The 19,477-nt window shown below is 41.7% G+C and overlaps 1 long non-coding RNA gene across 1 annotated transcript; it reads right to left on the minus strand.

Annotated features, from left to right (window-relative positions):
- Nucleotides 1–5,598: 5,598 nt before the first annotated feature.
- Nucleotides 5,599–5,977, minus strand: LOC128359546 (uncharacterized). Its single transcript, XR_008321438.1, has 3 exons — nucleotides 5,921–5,977; nucleotides 5,732–5,831; nucleotides 5,599–5,643 (listed from the first exon to the last, which is right to left on the minus strand). It is a non-coding gene; the product is annotated as an uncharacterized LOC128359546 (long non-coding RNA).
- Between the last annotated feature and the right edge of the window lie 13,500 nt (nucleotides 5,978–19,477).

Consider the following 19,477-nt stretch of genomic DNA (forward strand, 5'->3'; position numbering starts at 1 on the left):
TTTTAACTCAATTCAAATAATTAAAATCTAGTTACCACTAAAATAGTTGCCTAATTTTCTGTAAAAATAGAAATAGACTTTTGTTTTGAATGCATAAAATGCCTGATAGAATTTGAACCATATAAAAAAGAAACATATTACGTATTTCGAACCACAAAAGGTTCGAAATACTTGGTTAATATCACTTATTTTGTCAATGTTATAATTATCCCCAACCACTGTTACACTGTGACTTATTGCATTAAATTTAATATTATAGTCTTGCCATAAGTAAGTAAAAATACAACAACTGTATTATTAATTAGTGCACATATCTCTCTTATATCAAAGGTTGGCTAGTATATTTCAAGTTCAATAACTCAATGTGTAATTTTTTAGTATCCTAATCACATAACGCTATGTGAATGTATAGAAGAATAAAAAACACATAAAACATTTTTTTAATGCAGTGGACAAATTATGTAATGAAGTTTAAAATTAGTACTGTATTTTATCTTTCTATTATTACTGTAATGTACTGTTTATACTGTGCAATATTTTTAAAACTCTACTTTACTGTTAATATATTATTTATACGTTTTTTGGTCATATAAATATGATTTATGATCACCTGAATTTTATGTCACTTGTACTCTATCACCTTCTATTTCTAGGTAACGTACAACAAAAATAAATAAATAAATAAAATGAAAAAAGTCTGATTATGATTTGAACATGCCCAAATGAAATGTGACACAACATTGCCCTCTGTTGGCTGGTTGGAGCAATCTAAATAATGGCTGACATGTTCAGTAATAGTAGCTAATATGTAGCCCTAATGTTGTGATAAAAGTACAATATATATACAAAGATGTTATTATTTTGAGGAAGCATAAACACATTGCGTGCAGAGTAGACATGATGTAAGTAGGGTTAGGGTTAGCTACATAGCAAAGTGCTGAAACCCTGGACATAAGTGATGTAAAAATTAAATGTTTTTTATTTAAAACCTTGAACAGGGTGCTAATTTTACACAGAGCCAATGTTAATTTGCTATTGCATTGAGGAGTTGATAGAATCGCAGATTTGTCCTTGACAGTTTTTATTTGTGTGTGTGCATCATTATAGAGCCCTGATAGTAAAATAAACCGTTTTAACAAAATGTAACAAAAATTTAATATTTTTATTGAACAGCTAGTAGTTACTCTAAAGTAACGTGTGATAGCGGGAACAGAGCAGTGAAAATCATATCAAAAAGAAAACACTTAGCAGAGGATGGTTTCGATCCATCGACCTCTGGGTTATGGGCCCAGCACGCTTCCGCTGCGCCACTCTGCTGACTGAAAACCCTCCCATAACAAACTTTATTTAAAGTGAAGTGGCAGTCGTGACTAAACAATGAATGTTGATATAAATACTTCTTACATTACAGATTACTGCCCTTCTGCTCAGAACATATGGAGTCGTCGTCAAGGAAGCCGTTTAAAATGAGTAGCGAATGGCAATTAATGTTGTTGCAGCCGCGGCGGGGTGTTCCTGTAGAGCAAACACAAACACATGGCTATAGGTCTAATATTTTTGTGCGCATTTGCATTGGCAATAAAATGAATGATTAGTGTAAACTGTTGATGTGGCAAAGGTTTTGAACACTTCTATTAACACTGGCAGTATGTTCATAATCTAGTCTTGGTCCATGACAGATCAGGGGCGTAGCTAGGATTACAGAAGTACAGCATGAGACGCCCCTCGACCAGACGGGTTTTGAATAGATAGACATGTTACTTACATATTTTGTGACCTTGTTTTTTTCCAGATTATACAGGAAAAACAAACTAAGATACTGTCATGCTATAAATAACTATACAATATTTATCTGCAGGTTTTGAGTGGGGCCAAGGAGCTAAATAACATTTTGATGAATGGGGTTTGAAAAACTTAAACATCTAACATGCTACAATGCAATAATATAGGTGGCACAACTTAAATAGGTTTATTAAGTTGCACAGCTTTTTAGAGTTTGTTCATAGACTGTATAAAAGAGGTTTGTTTTGTGTTAAATTTGACATTGCCGTATAGTTGACACAAATTGTGTAACACAATGTGCATCCAGTTCAAAATGCAGACCGTGGAAAGTGAATTCAGACATTTTCTTCGAAACACATTAAATATGTCATGAATGTATTTCTACAAAATGTGTAAAAAGCATTTCAACCATTTAGATTTGAATTGTGGAGCTAGGCTTCACAAACTGTGTTTCAAGATTTCTGTGTTCAGGATTTAGTGGGCTGGTCTGAAAACGCAGCATAAACCCGCCCCTTCTGTTTTAAGTAAATACATTCAGCGCACACTACTACTACTACATCTAAACCAAATATTTTACTCTTTCGACAAAAACTGTACCGTTATGCTGTCACAATCAAGGACATTAGAAATAAGAAACTGCTAAAACATACGATATTATGGAGAACTAACATTACATTACATCCATTTTACATTCATAGAGCTTTATTTTGAAATAGTTTTGTTAATGAAAAAGAGGCCAAGATTTATCTGACGTTTGATGTGCACTCTTTCATACTTTTTTAAAGACACAGGTATCACCCTTTCTAGTTCTGTCCCAGCCCCTCCACTCCCTTCCTCTTCTATTTCTCCAAACCGTTTCCTGTACTGTGAAAAAACACATTATTATTTACCCGACTCAATCAATATGAACTTTTGAGTGCTTTTCTCTAAGGTTATAGTTTATTTTGTATTTTAAATATTGATTTGTCAGTTGCAGCACTGTGATAAGTGGAAGCGTAACTGCACCTTTATTCAAATGAAAATGCATATTAAAAATTGGCAATTCAATCTTCAATTTTGTTATGCAATTTGAAAATGCATTTGGCAATTCACAATTCAATATGCAAAATGATAATGAAATCTTCAATATAGTTTCAATTATCTCAATGAAAATTAGGAATTAAAATTAAATTATGTGAATTACATATCAACATGGTATTCTTGCACCTTTATTCAAATGGCAATTCATTTGCAAATTGAATTGTGAATTGCCAAATAAATTTTAAAATTGGCACAAATTTTACAATTGGTACAAATAAATTTTAAAATTGCATTACAAAATTGAAGATTGAATTGACATTTTGCAAAATACATTGCCATTTGAATAAAGGTGCAGATACGCTTCCATAGAGAAGAGTTATTTCTGTGTTCCTCATGTTTTATGTGTATAATGTTAATCTAACAGCAGCAGTAGTGTTTTGTAGTTACTGCAGGACTCCAGCAGAGGGAGTGTAGAACTGTCAGTCAATACATATATACAGTCTATGGGGTCTATGGTCATTACACACGTGACCCGAAGAAAGTGTGTCTGTGTATTTTTCATAGATTGTATGTTATTTTTCACATTAATACTCATTAATATTTCCTTTAAAGGCTTTTAAAAAATATATAGAGTCTAAGTAAAAAGAAAAAAGTCTCAGTCACATTAGCCGCTAACTCAGATCAGGATATATCAATAAAGTTTATATATTTTTTTAAATAATGAACACTGCGCATGCGCGACACATATTGGCTGTTTGGTCCATAGTTTGGTCGGTGTCACTACCCGATGTGAGTCGCCTACCCGATGTGAGTCTGACATGCGCAGTAGCGTTCTCGATCGTCCACCATCTTGGACGGTTATGTACGGCAACTCTGCTTGGAAAAAACGCCCCCAGACTCAAAACGCGATACGCGAAATAAATCAGTTGTATAAACATATAAATATAAATAAAATAAATCAATCGTATGAATGTATAAATATGAATAAATATAAATAGTTTGGTTGTAAATAGTTGTCAGAGGTTAAGAGTAAGTATACATATCATGGAAATATCTGGAAATCAGACATGTATAAATATAAATAAAATAAATCAATAGTATAAATACATAAATATGAATGAATATAAATAGTTTGGTTATAAATAGTTGTCAGAGGTTAAGAGTAAGTATAGCCTACATATCATTGAACTATCTGGAAATCAGACATGGAAATAAAATAATACGAGGTAATAGTAATAATAATTATATCTATCTATCCACTATCTTATCTATCTATATTTTTATTGATATACCGTATTTATATTATATTATTTTATTATATACATATATAAAATAGATAGATAAGATAGTATATATATACACAATATATATCTATATATAGCTATAAAATAGATAGTTAAGATAGTATATATATCTTTATATAATATATAAATATATATAGATAGATACACACTATCTTATGTATCTATCTGTTTTATTTATATATTTATATCATATTATTTTATTATATATATGTATATGTATATATAGATATATTGTACTATAAACATATTATATATTTTATATTTTTTCAATTGAGAATGGTATAAACTAACAGAAGTTTTTAACATTACATTACATCCATTTCACATTCATAGAGCTTTGATTTTGGAACAGTTTTGTTAACGAAAAAAAGGCCAAGATTTATCTGATGTGTGATGTGCACTCTTTTATACTTTGTTATAGACACAGGTACCACCCTTTCTAGTTCTGTCACAGCTCCTCCACTCACCTGATGGACTTCCTCAGCTGTTGTTTTGATGCAGACAGATATTTAAACTGTGGTATGCATGCCTCTGTTTGACACACTATCACAAGACCATTTCAAATGAATGAATGCTCAAGCCAGTACTGAAAGTTTGTTAACTTTTAGTTTATAACTTTGAAGGACCAAAGAATTCCATTGAACATGAACCAAACATTTTAATCTAAAAATACAAAAATGTGTTTCCATCAAATTAATGTCAGAGATGGAAAAAACAAAAGACAGAGCTTAAACAGTACTGTCAAAGAATTTAAATCTTGAATTTTAACCACATGCTTTAAAAAATGAATATAAACAATGGAGGAAACTAAAGACACATGTATGTACATAGCTATATGAAAAAAAAATTGTGCACATATTCAAGTAAAGACAATTTTATGTAATCACATAAGAAGATATGACTATACTCTTTAATTTAAAGAGACCCAACATTCCCCCATGAGCAACACTTGGCGACTCCGTAATGGGAAGAAACCTCAGGCAGAACCAGGCTCTAGGTGGGCAGCCATCTGCCTTAACCGGTTGGGGTTGATACAGAAAGAGAGAGAAAGACTGAAGCAATCTGAATCTGGAGCATACAGGTATGTAGTTGATTAAGGCAGAAGGATGATTGTCAACAGTGCAGTCTCCCGATCATCTTCATCTTTTCCTGAAATTGCACAAAAATAACGATATTAGTACAACAGATATTATAGTAAACTTGAAGCTATATGGCACTGTCTTTTAAACATGTGTCCACACACTCAGTAGATATTACAGTTAATAAAACAAATTAAGCACCAGTTCTACCTCATACTAGTTAACTTTACCTCAGTGTCTTGTGTTGGGATGCTGTACTCTCCTCTCAAGAGCTTCCTTCCCTGGAACTGCACCTCTTGTCATTGATGCCGTCAGTGTTGAAGAAATTGAAGTTAGGCAGACAAAGTACAAACTACCAAATCAGCTTCTTACTGAGAGTGGAGACTGGAAGCATGTCATTTAAACACAATTGACGTAGATGTCCAGCTCTGATTTGATCACCCTCTCCTACTGTTAATCTGAAGTAAGACAACAAGAAATTGAAAATAAGATAAGTTAGGCATTGCTCCCACAGAGAAAGTACAAACTACCTAATCAGCTTCTTACCGAGAACAGGTGTCATTTAAACACAATTGGCTTCATTGTGTTTGCCATAGATGTCCAGCTCAGACTTGATCACTCTCTCCTAGTCTTTTAGACTGTCAATCTGAATTAAGACAACAAGAAGATGGAAATAAGTTAAGTATTGTGTTGATCCTACAGACAAAGTACAAACTACTGACATCAGGCTCTTACCGAGAGTGGAGACCGAAAGGGTGTCATTTAAATTGACGTAGATGGGGAGGCAGGTACTTCAGGAGGATGATGAGGATGACTTTACTGTATTTGGCGTAGATGTCCAGCTCAGATTTGATCACTCTCTCCTAGACAGTCCTCTAGACTGTCGATCTGAAGTAAGACAAGTTGGGCATTGATCCCATAGACAAAGTACAAACTACCAAATCTGGTTGTTACCAAGAGTGGAGAATGGAACAATGGCCACACAAACAGTTTAGCAGTACACTAAAAACACTTACGTTTCTGTCTGTAGTACGGCCTCAGGCGATCGACATTCACCTTCTGCAAGGACCCAGTGTTCTTTTGGATGGTGGCCACGCCATTTTCTGACATATCAAGGACTTTGTAGGGGCCTTGATGCATATGTTTCAGGCCATGCCCCAGCCGCTGCCTCTTTGGCTCAGAAGACAGGAGAATGTCATCACCTGTGTTAATTTCTACTGTTTTGCAGCGCTTCCTTTTGCGTGCTGCATAACAGCTCTTTTGCTTCTCCTGGGCCTTTTCTATGTTGGCAAGAACCTATTGGCCAAAGCCACAAATAAAGTAAATAACATGAAACACATAAATACAACAACTTCAATATATGAGCTTTGTGCCTCACTACTGGCCATTGGTTTGTGGATGGTAGGCACTTGATACTGCATGTTTTATGTTTAGCAGTGTACCGTACCGTACCGTCCTCTTTCGCTTATCCGGGGTTGGGTCGCGGGGGCAGCAGCCTAAGCAGGGAAGCCCAGACTTCCCTCTCCCCAGCCACTTCATCCAGCTCTTCCCGGTGGATCCCGAGGCGTTCCCAGGCCAGCCGAGAGACATAGTCTCTCCAGCGTGTCCTGGGTCTTCCTAGGGGTCTCCTACCGGTGGGACGTGCCCTGAACACCTCACCAGGGAGGCGTCCGGGAGGCATCCTAATCAGATGCCCGAGCCACCTCATCTGGCTCCTCTCAACGCGGAGGAGCAGCAGGTCTACTCCGAGCTCCCTCCGGATAACTGAGCTTCTCACCCTATCTCTAAGGGAGAACCCAGCCACCCTACGGAGGAAGCTCATTTCGGCCGCTTGTACCCACGATCTAGTTCTTTGGGTCACTCCCCAAAGCTCATGACCATAGGTGAGGGTAGGAACTCTCTGGTAAATCCAGAGCTTTGCCTTTCGGCTCAGCTCTCTCTTCACCACGACGGATCTGTGCAGAGTCTGCATTACTGCAGACGCCGCACCAATCCGCCTGTCGATCTCATGTTCCATCCTTCCCTCACTCGTGAACAAGACCCTGAGGTACTTGAACTCCTCCACTTGGGGCAGGATCTCATCCCCGACTCGAAGAGTGCACTCCACCCTTTTCCGGTTGAGGACCATGGACTCGGATTTGGATGTGCTGATTCTCATCCCGGCCGTTTCACACTCGGCTGCGAACCGATCCAGTGAGAGTTGGAGGTCACGATCTGATGAAGCCAACAGGACCACATCATCATGTTTAGCAGTGTGAAGATCTCTTTGTTGAGCTGTAAATATGTATACAAGAGCAATACAACAAAGTCTGTAAGAATGATCTGCAGCTATGAAGATGATCATGGTTTATCTAATATTGTATTTATCATACCTCATTCACAAACACAAACTTTAACTTGGTGACAGCGCCTGACCTGAAACAGAGGTCAATGCACTTGAATAGATATCTCATGTTAGTTAGTTTTTCTTGAATCGAAGCTTGATAAGCGCAGTTTCAGGAGCGGGAACACACACCAATTACACCCCTTCCGGCTCCTATATAAACAGACCTAACAGCTTCCCCCTCGTTCACTCTCGCTTTCGAGTTTCACGTGCAGGCAGTCTCAGTCAAGCTTTCATGGTCATCACAGAAACAGATCGTACTTCCCGCATTGCATCAACAAAACTTGAACAAATGCTACGATTACTACTCCAAGAGTGAACTCACCACGGATTACGAACTGCAGATCAACCCGTCCGACTTGACTAAAGATTCGTGGGAAACCGGCTCTCCTCTCGTCACACAGCAGCAGACCGCAGCCGAGCGCCCCGTGGGGCACATGCCGGCCTCGCAGGCACATGCCGGCCCCGCAGGCGCACGCCGGCCTCGCAGGCTCTTCAACCCACACTCCCCTGATGCAGTGTTTCCCACACATAGACTAATTCGTGGCGGTGCGCCACAGATTCAACACCGGCCGCCACATATTGCGTTTCGTTATTAATTTTTTTTTAACGCTATTTAAAAAATACGCATCGTATTCGTTAAGCTGCATTTCCTCTCCCTGCTCTCCCTGCGTCTCTCTGTCACTCACGCGTCTCTCTCACATAGCCCACACACCCACCCACACACACCCACACACACACACACACACACACACACACACACACACACACACACACACACACACACACACACAGCCCCTCCCCTCCGTGCACACCGCGTGTCTCCATCAGCGAGATCATCCCTAGAAGCGTGGAAGCTGTGCCTTAGTGCAGAGAAGACGGCTGGTGAAATTCAAGAAAGATTGGTATCACGTGCACCTTTATAAAATCACACATTAAAAAGTCTTATAAAATATTTTATATTTTGAATACAATATTGTCCCGTCCCGACCCGACCCTTACACCTTCTTTATAAAGTTAATTAGTCGCAAGTTTGCGGTAAAATGTTGTTGGGTTGTCGAGGTCAAAACACTAGCAGCTGTGAATTAAATAAAGTTGTTATAAGTACTGTTATGTAGTTTTTTTACCCTTACACTGAATGTTTGCTGCTTAAATCCAGATGAGTATTGAAAAATATTTCCCGCGATTGAAAAAGAGACGTGTTGAGGATGAGGACCAGCCTGAACCGGAGGTATCAGTCTGAAACAGAGCTGAACAGTCCGACCAGTGTAATTAGCTATGTTATTAATTTGTTTACAATATTTTCAGGCTTCAACCAGTGCTGCTCAAGCAGAAAGACAGGGTCAGGGAGAGAAAGAGATAGATTCGTTAGGCATAGGAGAGGAGGACAGCATCCAACATGCTGCTGTGACAGAGCCAGCTGAAACAACAGGTGAGGTGGACAAACAGATGTAGAAACAGGCAGGTAAGAAAGCAGGTCTCAGTTCAAGGGAACTAATTTCTATTGTTCGGTTTCTGTTTAGTTGGGACTTTGGCAACATCCAAAAGTTTTTGATTAATATGATAAAGTTGTGTATGACCAAAGAGCCAGAGGGGCGGCCAATTGAAAAAAATTGCAGGGCCGGTAGTGTCGAAAAAGTCAAAAATAGGAAGGGTGGGGGATTGTCCCAAAACTTGCTACAAGGGGCCAGAGGGGCGGGCTGAAAGAAAAATGTGTAAAATCAAGCACCGTGAATGCATTGTGTGAAAATTGTCAAGGATTTTCCAAAGCGGGCAAAAATTGAAAAAAATGACAGGGCCGGTAGTGTCGAAAAAGTCAAAAATGGGAAGGGTGGGGGATTGTCCCAAAACTTGCTACAAGGGGCCAGAGGGGCGGCCTGAATGAAAAATGTGTAAAATCAAGCACCGTGAAGGCATTGTGTGAAAATTGTCAAGGATTTTCCAAAGCGGGCAAAAATTGAAAAAGATGACAGGGCCGGTAGTGTCGAAAAAGTCAAAAATAGGAAGGGTGGGGGATTGTCCCAAAACTTGCTACAAGGGGCCAGAGGGGCGGCCTGAATGAAAAATGTGTAAAATCAAGCACCGTGAAGGCATTGTGTGAAAATTGTCAAGGATTTTCCAAAGCGGGCAAAAATTGAAAAAAATGACAGGGCCGGTAGTGTCGAAAAAGTCAAAAATGGGAAGGGTGGGGGATTGTCCCAAAACTTGCTACAAGGGGCCAGAGGGGCGGCCTGAATGAAAAATGTGTAAAATCAAGCACCGTGAAGGCATTGTGTGAAAATTGTCAAGGATTTTCCAAAGCGGGCAAAAATTGAAAAAGATGACAGGGCCGGTAGTGTCGAAAAAGTCAAAAATAGGAAGGGTGGGGGATTGTCCCAAAACTTGCTACAAGGGGCCAGAGGGGCGGCCTGAATGAAAAATGTGTAAAATCAAGCACCGTGAAGGCATTGTGTGAAAATTGTCAAGGATTTTCCAAAGCGGGCAAAAATTGAAAAAAATGACAGGGCCGGTAGTGTCGAAAAAGTCAAAAATGGGAAGGGTGGGGGATTGTCCCAAAACTTGCTACAAGGGGCCAGAGGGGCGGCCTGAATGAAAAATGTGTAAAATCAAGCACCGTGAAGGCATTGTGTGAAAATTGTCAAGGATTTTCCAAAGCGGGCAAAAATTGAAAAAAATGACAGGGTCGGTAGTGTCGAAAAAGTCAAAAATGGGAAGGGTGGGGGATTGTCCCAAAACTTGCTACAAGGGGCCAGAGGGGCGGCCTGAATGAAAAGTGTGTAAAATCAAGCACTGTGAAGGCATTGTGTGAAAACTGTGAAGGATTTTCCAAAGCGGCCAAAAATTGAAAAAGATGACTGGGCCGGTAGTGTCGAAAAAGCCAAAAATGGGAAGGGTGGGGGATTGTCCCAAAACTTGCTACAAGGGGCCAGAGGGGCGGCCTGAATGAAAAATGTGTAAAATCAAGCACTGTGAAGGCATTGTGTGAAAATTGTCAAGGATTTTCCAAAGCGGGCAAAAATTTTAAAGAATGACAGGGCCGGTAGTGTCGAAAAAGTCAAAAATAGGGAAGGGTAGGGGATTGTCCCAAAACTTGCTACAAGGGGCCAGAGGGGCGGCCTGAATGAAAAATGTGTAAAATCAAGCACCGTGAGGGCATTGTGTGAAAATTGTCAAGGATTTTCCAAAGCGGCCAAAAATTGAAAAAAATGACAGGGCTGGTAGTGTCGAAAAAGTCAAAAATGGGAAGGGTGGGGGATTGTCCCAAAACTTGCTACAAGGGGCCAGAGGGGCGGCCTGAATGAAAAATGTGTAAAATCAAGCACCGTGAAGGCATTGTGTGAAAATTGTCAAGGATTTTCCAAAGCGGGCAAAAATTGAAAAAAATGACAGGGTCGGTAGTGTCGAAAAAGTCAAAAATGGGAAGGGTGGGGGATTGTCCCAAAACTTGCTACAAGGGGCCAGAGGGGCGGCCTGAATGAAAAATGTGTAAAATCAAGCACCGTGAAGGCATTGTGTGAAAATTGTCAAGGATTTTCCAAAGCGGGCAAAAATTTTAAAAAATTACAGTGCCGGTAGTGTCGAAAAAGTCAAAAATAGGGAAGGGTGGGGGATTGTCCCAAAACTTGCTACAAGGGGCCAGAGGGGCGGCCTGAATGAAAAATGTGTAAAATCAAGCACCGTGAGGGCATTGTGTGAAAATTGTGAAGGATTTTCCAAAGCGGCCAAAAATGGAAAAAAATGACAGGGCCGGTAGTGTCGAAAAAGTCAAAAATGGGAAGGGTGGGGGATTGTCCCAAAACTTGCTACAAGGGGCCAGAGGGGCGGCCTGAATGAAAAATGTGTAAAATCAAGCACCGTGAGGGCATTGTGTGAAAATTGTGAAGGATTTTCCAAAGCGGGCAAAAATTGAAAAAAACGACAGGGCCGATAGTGTCGAAAAAGTCAAAAATAGGGAAGGGTGGGGGATTGTCCCAAAACTTGCTACAAGGGGCCAGAGGGGCGGCCTGAATGAAAAATGTGTAAAATCAAGCACCGTGAAGACATTGTGTGAAAATTGTGAAGGATTTTCCATAGGGGGCAAAAATTGAAAAAAATGACAGGGCCGGTAGTGTCGAAAAAGTCATAAATGGGAAGGGTGGGGGATTGTCCCAAAACTTGCTACATGGGGCCAGAGGGGCGGCCTGAATGAAAAATGTGTAAAATCAAGCACCGTGAAGGCATTGTGTGAAAATTGTCAAGGATTTTCCAAAGCGGGCAAAAATTTTAAAGAATGACAGGGCCGGTAGTGTCGAAAAAGTCAAAAATAGGGAAGGGTAGGGGATTGTCCCAAAACTTGCTACAAGGGGCCAGAGGGGCGGCCTGAATGAAAAATGTGTAAAATCAAGCACCGTGAAGGCATTGTGTGAAAATTGTCAAGGATTTTCCAAAGCGGGCAAAAATTTTAAAGAATGACAGGGCCGGTAGTGTCGAAAAAGTCAAAAATAGGGAAGGGTAGGGGATTGTCCCAAAACTTGCTACAAGGGGCCAGAGGGGCGGCCTGAAAGAAAAATGTGTAAAATCAAGCACCGTGAGGGCATTGTGTGAAAATTGTCAAGGATTTTCCAAAGCGGCCAAAAATTGAAAAAAATGACAGGGCTGGTAGTGTCGAAAAAGTCAAAAATGGGAAGGGTGGGGGATTGTCCCAAAACTTGCTACAAGGGGCCAGAGGGGCAGCCTGAATGAAAAATGTGTAAAATCAAGCACCGTGAAGGCATTGTGTGAAAATTGTCAAGGATTTTCCAAAGCGGGCAAAAATTGAAAAAAATGACAGGGTCGGTAGTGTCGAAAAAGTCAAAAATGGGAAGGGTGGGGGATTGTCCCAAAACTTGTTACAAGGGGCCAGAGGGGCGGCCTGAATGAAAAATGTGTAAAATCAAGCACCGTGAAGGCATTGTGTGAAAATTGTCAAGGATTTTCCAAAGCGGGCAAAAATTTTAAAAAATGACAGTGCCGGTAGTGTCGAAAAAGTCAAAAATAGGGAAGGGTGGGGGATTGTCCCAAAACTTGCTACAAGGGGCCAGAGGGGCGGCCTGAATGAAAAATGTGTAAAATCAAGCACCGTGAGGGCATTGTGTGAAAATTGTGAAGGATTCTCCAAAGCGGCCAAAAATGGAAAAAAATGACAGGGCCGGTAGTGTCGAAAAAGTCAAAAATGGGAAGGGTGGGGGATTGTCCCAAAACTTGCTACAAGGGGCCAGAGGGGCGGCCTGAATGAAAAATGTGTAAAATCAAGCACCGTGAGGGCATTGTGTGAAAATTGTGAAGGATTTTCCAAAGCGGGCAAAAATTGAAAAAAACGACAGGGCCGGTAGTGTCGAAAAAGTCAAAAATGGGAAGGGTGGGGGATTGTCCCAAAACTTGCTACAAGGGGCCAGAGGGGCGGCCTGAATGAAAAATGTGTAAAATCAAGCACCGTGAAGACATTGTGTGAAAATTGTGAAGGATTTTCCATAGGGGGCAAAAATTGAAAAAAATGACAGGGCCGGTAGTGTCGAAAAAGTCAAAAATAGGAAGGGTGGGGGATTGTCCCAAAACTTGCTACAAGGGGCCAGAGGGGCGGCCTGAATGAAAAATGTGTAAAATCAAGCACTGTGAAGGCATTGTGTGAAAATTGTCAAGGATTTTCCAAAGCGGGCAAAAATTGAAAAAAATGACAGGGTCGGTAGTGTCGAAAAAGTCATAAATGGGAAGGGTGGGGGATTGTCCCAAAACTTGCTACATGGGGCCAGAGGGGCGGCCTGAATGAAAAATGTGTAAAATCAAGCACCGTGAAGGCATTGTGTGAAAATTGTCAAGGATTTTCCAAAGCGGGCAAAAATTTTAAAGAATGACAGGGCCGGTAGTGTCGAAAAAGTCAAAAATAGGGAAGGGTAGGGGATTGTCCCAAAACTTGCTACAAGGGGCCAGAGGGGCGGCCTGAATGAAAAATGTGTAAAATCAAGCACCGTGAAGGCATTGTGTGAAAATTGTCAAGGATTTTCCAAAGCGGGCAAAAATTTTAAAGAATGACAGGGCCGGTAGTGTCGAAAAAGTCAAAAATAGGGAAGGGTAGGGGATTGTCCCAAAACTTGCTACAAGGGGCCAGAGGGGCGGCCTGAATGAAAAATGTGTAAAATCAAGCACCGTGAGGGCATTGTGTGAAAATTGTCAAGGATTTTTCAAAGCGGCCAAAAATTGAAAAAAATGACAGGGTCGGTAGTGTCGAAAAAGTCAAAAATGGGAAGGGTGGGGGATTGTCCCAAAACTTGCTACAAGGGGCCAGAGGGGCGGCCTGAATGAAAAATGTGTAAAATCAAGCACCGTGAAGGCATTGTGTGAAAATTGTCAAGGATTTTCCAAAGCGGGCAAAAATTTTAAAAAATGACAGTGCCGGTAGTGTCGAAAAAGTCAAAAATAGGAAGGGTGGGGGATTGTCCCAAAACTTGCTACAAGGGGCCAGAGGGGCGGCCTGAATGAAAAATGTGTAAAATCAAGCACCGTGAGGGCATTGTGTGAAAATTGTGAAGGATTTTCCAAAGCGGCCAAAAATGGAAAAAAATGACAGGGCCGGTAGTGTCGAAAAAGTCAAAAATGGGAAGGGTGGGGGATTGTCCCAAAACTTGCTACAAGGGGCCAGAGGGGCGGCCTGAATGAAAAATGTGTAAAATCAAGCACCGTGAGGGCATTGTGTGAAAATTGTGAAGGATTTTCCAAAGCGGGCAAAAATTGAAAAAAACGACAGGGCCGGTAGTGTCGAAAAAGTCAAAAATGGGAAGGGTGGGGGATTGTCCCAAAACTTGCTACAAGGGGCCAGAGGGGCGGCCTGAATGAAAAATTTGTAAAATCAAGCACCGTGAAGACATTGTGTGAAAATTGTGAAGGATTTTCCATAGGGGGCAAAAATTGAAAAAAATGACAGGGCCGGTAGTGTCGAAAAAGTCATTAATGGGAAGGGTGGGGGATTGTCCCAAAACTTGCTACATGGGGCCAGAGGGGCGGCCTGAATGAAAAATGTGTAAAATCAAGCACCGTGAAGGCATTGTGTGAAAATTGTCAAGGATTTTCCAAAGCGGGCAAAAATTTTAAAGAATGACAGGGCCGGTAGTGTCGAAAAAGTCAAAAATGGGAAGGGTGGGGGATTGTCCCAAAACTTGCTACAAGGGGCCAGAGGGGCGGCCTGAATGAAAAATGTGTAAAATCAAGCACCGTGAGGGCATTGTGTGAAAATTGTGAAGGATTTTCCAAAGCGGCCAAAAATTGAAAAAAACGACAGGGCCGGTAGTGTCGAAAAAGTCAAAAATGGGAAGGGTGGGGGATTGTCCCAAAACTTGCTACAAGGGGCCAGAGGGGCGGCCTGAATGAAAAATTTGTAAAATCAAGCACCGTGAGGGCATTGTGTGAAAATTATGAAGGATTTTCCAAAGCGGGCAAAAATTGAAAAAAACGACAGGGCCGGTAGTGTCGAAAAATTCAAAAATGGGAAGGGTGGGGGATTGTCCCAAAACTTGCTACAAGGGGCCAGAGGGGCGGCCTGAATGAAAAATGTGTAAAATCAAGCACCGTGAGGGCATTGTGTGAAAATTGTGAAGGATTTTCCAAAGCGGCCAAAAATTGAAAAAAACGACAGGGCCGGTAGTGTCGAAAAATTCAAAAATGGGAAGGGTGGGGGATTGTCCCAAAACTTGCTACAAGGGGCCAGAGGGGCGGCCTGAATGAAAAATTTGTAAAATCAAGCACCGTGAGGGCATTGTGTGAAAATTATGAAGGATTTTCCAAAGCGGGCAAAAATTGAAAAAAACGACAGGGCCGGTAGTGTCGAAAAATTCAAAAATGGGAAGGGTGGGGGATTGTCCCAAAACTTGCTACAAGGGGCCAGAGGGGCGGCCTGAATGAAAAATGTGTAAAATCAAGCACCGTGAGGGCATTGTGTGAAAATTGTGAAGGATTTTCCAAAGCGGCCAAAAATTGAAAAAAACGACAGGGCCGGTAGTGTCGAAAAATTCAAAAATGGGAAGGGTGGGGGATTGTCCCAAAACTTGCTACAAGGGGCCAGAGGGGCGGCCTGAATGAAAAATTTGTAAAATCAAGCACCGTGAGGGCATTGTGTGAAAATTATGAAGGATTTTCCAAAGCGGGCAAAAATTGAAAAAAACGACAGGGCCGGTAGTGTCGAAAAATTCAAAAATGGGAAGGGTGGGGGATTGTCCCAAAACTTGCTACAAGGGGCCAGAGGGGCGGCCTGAATGAAAAATGTGTAAAATCAAGCACCGTGAGGGCATTGTGTGAAAATTGTGAAGGATTTTCCAAAGCGGCCAAAAATTGAAAAAAACGACAGGGCCGGTAGTGTCGAAAAATTCAAAAATGGGAAGGGTGGGGGATTGTCCCAAAACTTGCTACAAGGGGCCAGAGGGGCGGCCTGAATGAAAAATTTGTAAAATCAAGCACCGTGAGGGCATTGTGTGAAAATTATGAAGGATTTTCCAAAGCGGGCAAAAATTGAAAAAAACGACAGGGCCGGTAGTGTCGAAAAATTCAAAAATGGGAAGGGTGGGGGATTGTCCCAAAACTTGCTACAAGGGGCCAGAGGGGCGGCCTGAATGAAAAATGTGTAAAATCAAGCACCGTGAGGGCATTGTGTGAAAATTGTGAAGGATTTTCCAAAGCGGCCAAAAATTGAAAAAAACGACAGGGCCGGTAGTGTCGAAAAAGTCAAAAATGGGAAGGGTGGGGGATTGTCCCAAAACTTGCTACAAGGGGCCAGAGGGGCGGCCTGAATGAAAAATTTGTAAAATCAAGCACCGTGAGGGCATTGTGTGAAAATTATGAAGGATTTTCCAAAGCGGCCAAAAATTGAAAAAAACGACAGGGCCGGTAGTGTCGAAAAATTCAAAAATGGTAAGGGTGGGGGATTGTCCCAAAACTTGCTACAAGGGGCCAGAGGGGCGGCCTGAATGAAAAATTTGTAAAATCAAGCACCGTGAGGGCATTGTGTGAAAATTATGAAGGATTTTCCAAAGCGGCCAAAAATTGAAAAAAACGACAGGGCCGGTAGTGTCGAAAAAGTCAAAAATGGGAAGGGTGGGGGATTGTCCCAAAACTTGCTACAAGGGGCCAGAGGGGCGGGCTGATTGAAAAATGTGTAAAATCAAGCACCGTGAGGGCATTGTGTGAAAATTGTGAAGGATTTTCCAAAGCGGCCAAAAATTGAAAAAAACGACAGGGCCGGTAGTGTCGAAAAAGTCAAAAATGGGAAGGGTGGGGGATTGTCCCAAAACTTGCTACAAGGGGCCAGAGGGGCGGGCTGATTGAAAAATGTGTAAAATCAAGCACCGTGAAGGCATTGTGTGGAAATTGTGAAGGATTTTCCATAGGGGTAAAAATTGAAAAAAATGACAGGGTCGGTAGTGTCGAAAAAGTCAAAAATGGGAAGGGTGGGGGATTGTCCCAAAACTTGCTACAAGGGGCCAGAGGGGCGGCCTGAATGAAAAATGTGTAAAATCAAGCACCGTGAGGGCATTGTGTGAAAATTGTGAAGGATTTTCCAAAGCGGCCAAAAATTGAAAAAAACGACAGGGCCGGTAGTGTCGAAAAAGTCAAAAATGGGAAGGGTGGGGGATTGTCCCAAAACTTGCTACAAGGGGCCAGAGGGGCGGCCTTAATGAAAAATGTGTAAAATCAAGCACCGTGAGGGCATTGTGTGAAAATTGTGAAGGATTTTCCAAAGCGGGCAAAAATTGAAAAAAATGACAGGGCCGGTAGTGTCGAAAAAGTCAAAAATGGGAAGGGTGGGGGATTGTCCCAAAACTTGCTACAAGGGGCCAGAGGGGTGGCCTGAATGAAAAATGTGTAAAATCAAGCACCGTGAGGGCATTGTGTGAAAATTGTGAAAGATTTTCCAAAGCGGCCAAAAATTGAAAAAAACGACAGGGCCGGTAGTGTCGAAAAAGTCAAAAATGGGAAGGGTGGGGGATTGTCCCAAAACTTGCTACAAGGGGCCAGAGGGGCGGCCTGAATGAAAAATTTGTAAAATCAAGCACCGTGAGGGCATTGTGTGAAAATTATGAAGGATTTTCCAAAGCGGCCAAAAATTGAAAAAAACGACAGGGCCGGTAGTGTCGAAAAATTCAAAAATGGGAAGGGTGGGGGATTGTCCCAAAACTTGCTACAAGGGGCCAGAGGGGCGGCCTGAATGAAAAATGTGTAAAATCAAGCACCGTGAGGGCATTGTGTGAAAATTGTGAAGGATTTTCCAAAGCGGGCAAAAATTGAAAAAAACGACAGGGCCGGTAGTGTCGAAAAAGTCAAAAATGGGAAGGGTGGGGGATTGTCCCAAAACTTGCTACAAGGGGCCAGAGGGGCGGGCTGATTGAAAAATGTGTAAAATCAAGCACCGTGAAGGCATTGTGTGAAAATTGTGAAGGATTTTCCATAGGGGTAAAAATTGAAAAAAATGACAGGGTCGGTAGTGTCGAAAAAGTCAAAAATGGGAAGGGTGGGGGATTGTCCCAAAACTTGCTACAAGGGGCCAGAGGGGCGGCCTGAATGAAAAATGTGTAAAATCAAGCACCGTGAGGGCATTGTGTGAAAATTGTGAAGGATTTTCCAAAGCGGCCAAAAATTGAAAAAAACGACAGGGCCGGTAGTGTCGAAAAAGTCAAAAATGGGAAGGGTGGGGGATTGTCCCAAAACTTGCTACAAGGGGCCAGAGGGGCGGCCTGAATGAAAAATGTGTAAAATCAAGCACCGTGAGGGCATTGTGTGAAAATTGTGAAGGATTTTCCAAAGCGGCCAAAAATTGAAAAAAACGACAGGGCCGGTAGTGTCGAAAAAGTCAAAAATGGGAAGGGTGGGGGATTGTCCCAAAACTTGCTACAAGGGGCCAGAGGGGCGGGCTGATTGAAAAATGTGTAAAATCAAGCACCGTGAAGGCATTGTGTGAAAACTGTGAAGGATTTTCCATAGGGGTAAAAATTGAAAAAAATGACAGGGTCGGTAGTGTCGAAAAAGTCAAAAATGGGAAGGGTGGGGGATTGTCCCAAAACTTGCTACAAGGGGCCAGAGGGGCGGCCTGAATGAAAAATGTGTAAAATCAAGCACCGTGAGGGCATTGTGTGAAAATTGTGAAGGATTTTCCAAAGCGGCCAAAAATTGAAAAAAACGACAGGGCCGGTAGTGTCGAAAAAGTCAAAAATGGGAAGGGTGGGGGATTGTCCCAAAACTTGCTACAAGGGGCCAGAGGGGCGGCCTGAATGAAAAATGTGTAAAATCAAGCACCGTGAGGGCATTGTGTGAAAATTGTGAAGGATTTTCCAAAGCGGCCAAAAATTGAAAAAAACGACAGGGCCGGTAGTGTCGAAAAAGTCAAAAATGGGAAGGGTGGGGGATTGTCCCAAAACTTGCTACAAGGGGCCAGAGGGGCGGGCTGATTGAAAAATGTGTAAAATCAAGCACCGTGAAGGCATTGTGTGAAAATTGTGAAGGATTTTCCATAGGGGTAAAAATTGAAAAAAATGACAGGGTCGGTAGTGTCGAAAAAGTCAAAAATGGGAAGGGTGGGGGATTGTCCCAAAACTTGCTACAAGGGGCCAGAGGGGCGGCCTGAATGAAAAATGTGTAAAATCAAGCACCGTGAGGGCATTGTGTGAAAATTGTGAAGGATTTTCCAAAGCGGCCAAAAATTGAAAAAAACGACAGGGCCGGTAGTGTCAAAAAGTCAAAAATGGGAAGGGTGGGGGATTGTCCCAAAACTTGCTACAAGGGGACAGAGGGGCGGCCTGAATGAAAAATTTGTAAAATCAAGCACCGTGAGGGCATTGTGTGAAAATTATGAAGGATTTTCCAAAGCGGCCAAAAATTGAAAAAAACGACAGGGCCGGTAGTGTCGAAAAATT

Source organism: Scomber japonicus, chromosome 5 (assembly GCF_027409825.1).
Source record: "Scomber japonicus isolate fScoJap1 chromosome 5, fScoJap1.pri, whole genome shotgun sequence".
Lineage (NCBI taxonomy): Eukaryota > Metazoa > Chordata > Actinopteri > Scombriformes > Scombridae > Scomber > Scomber japonicus.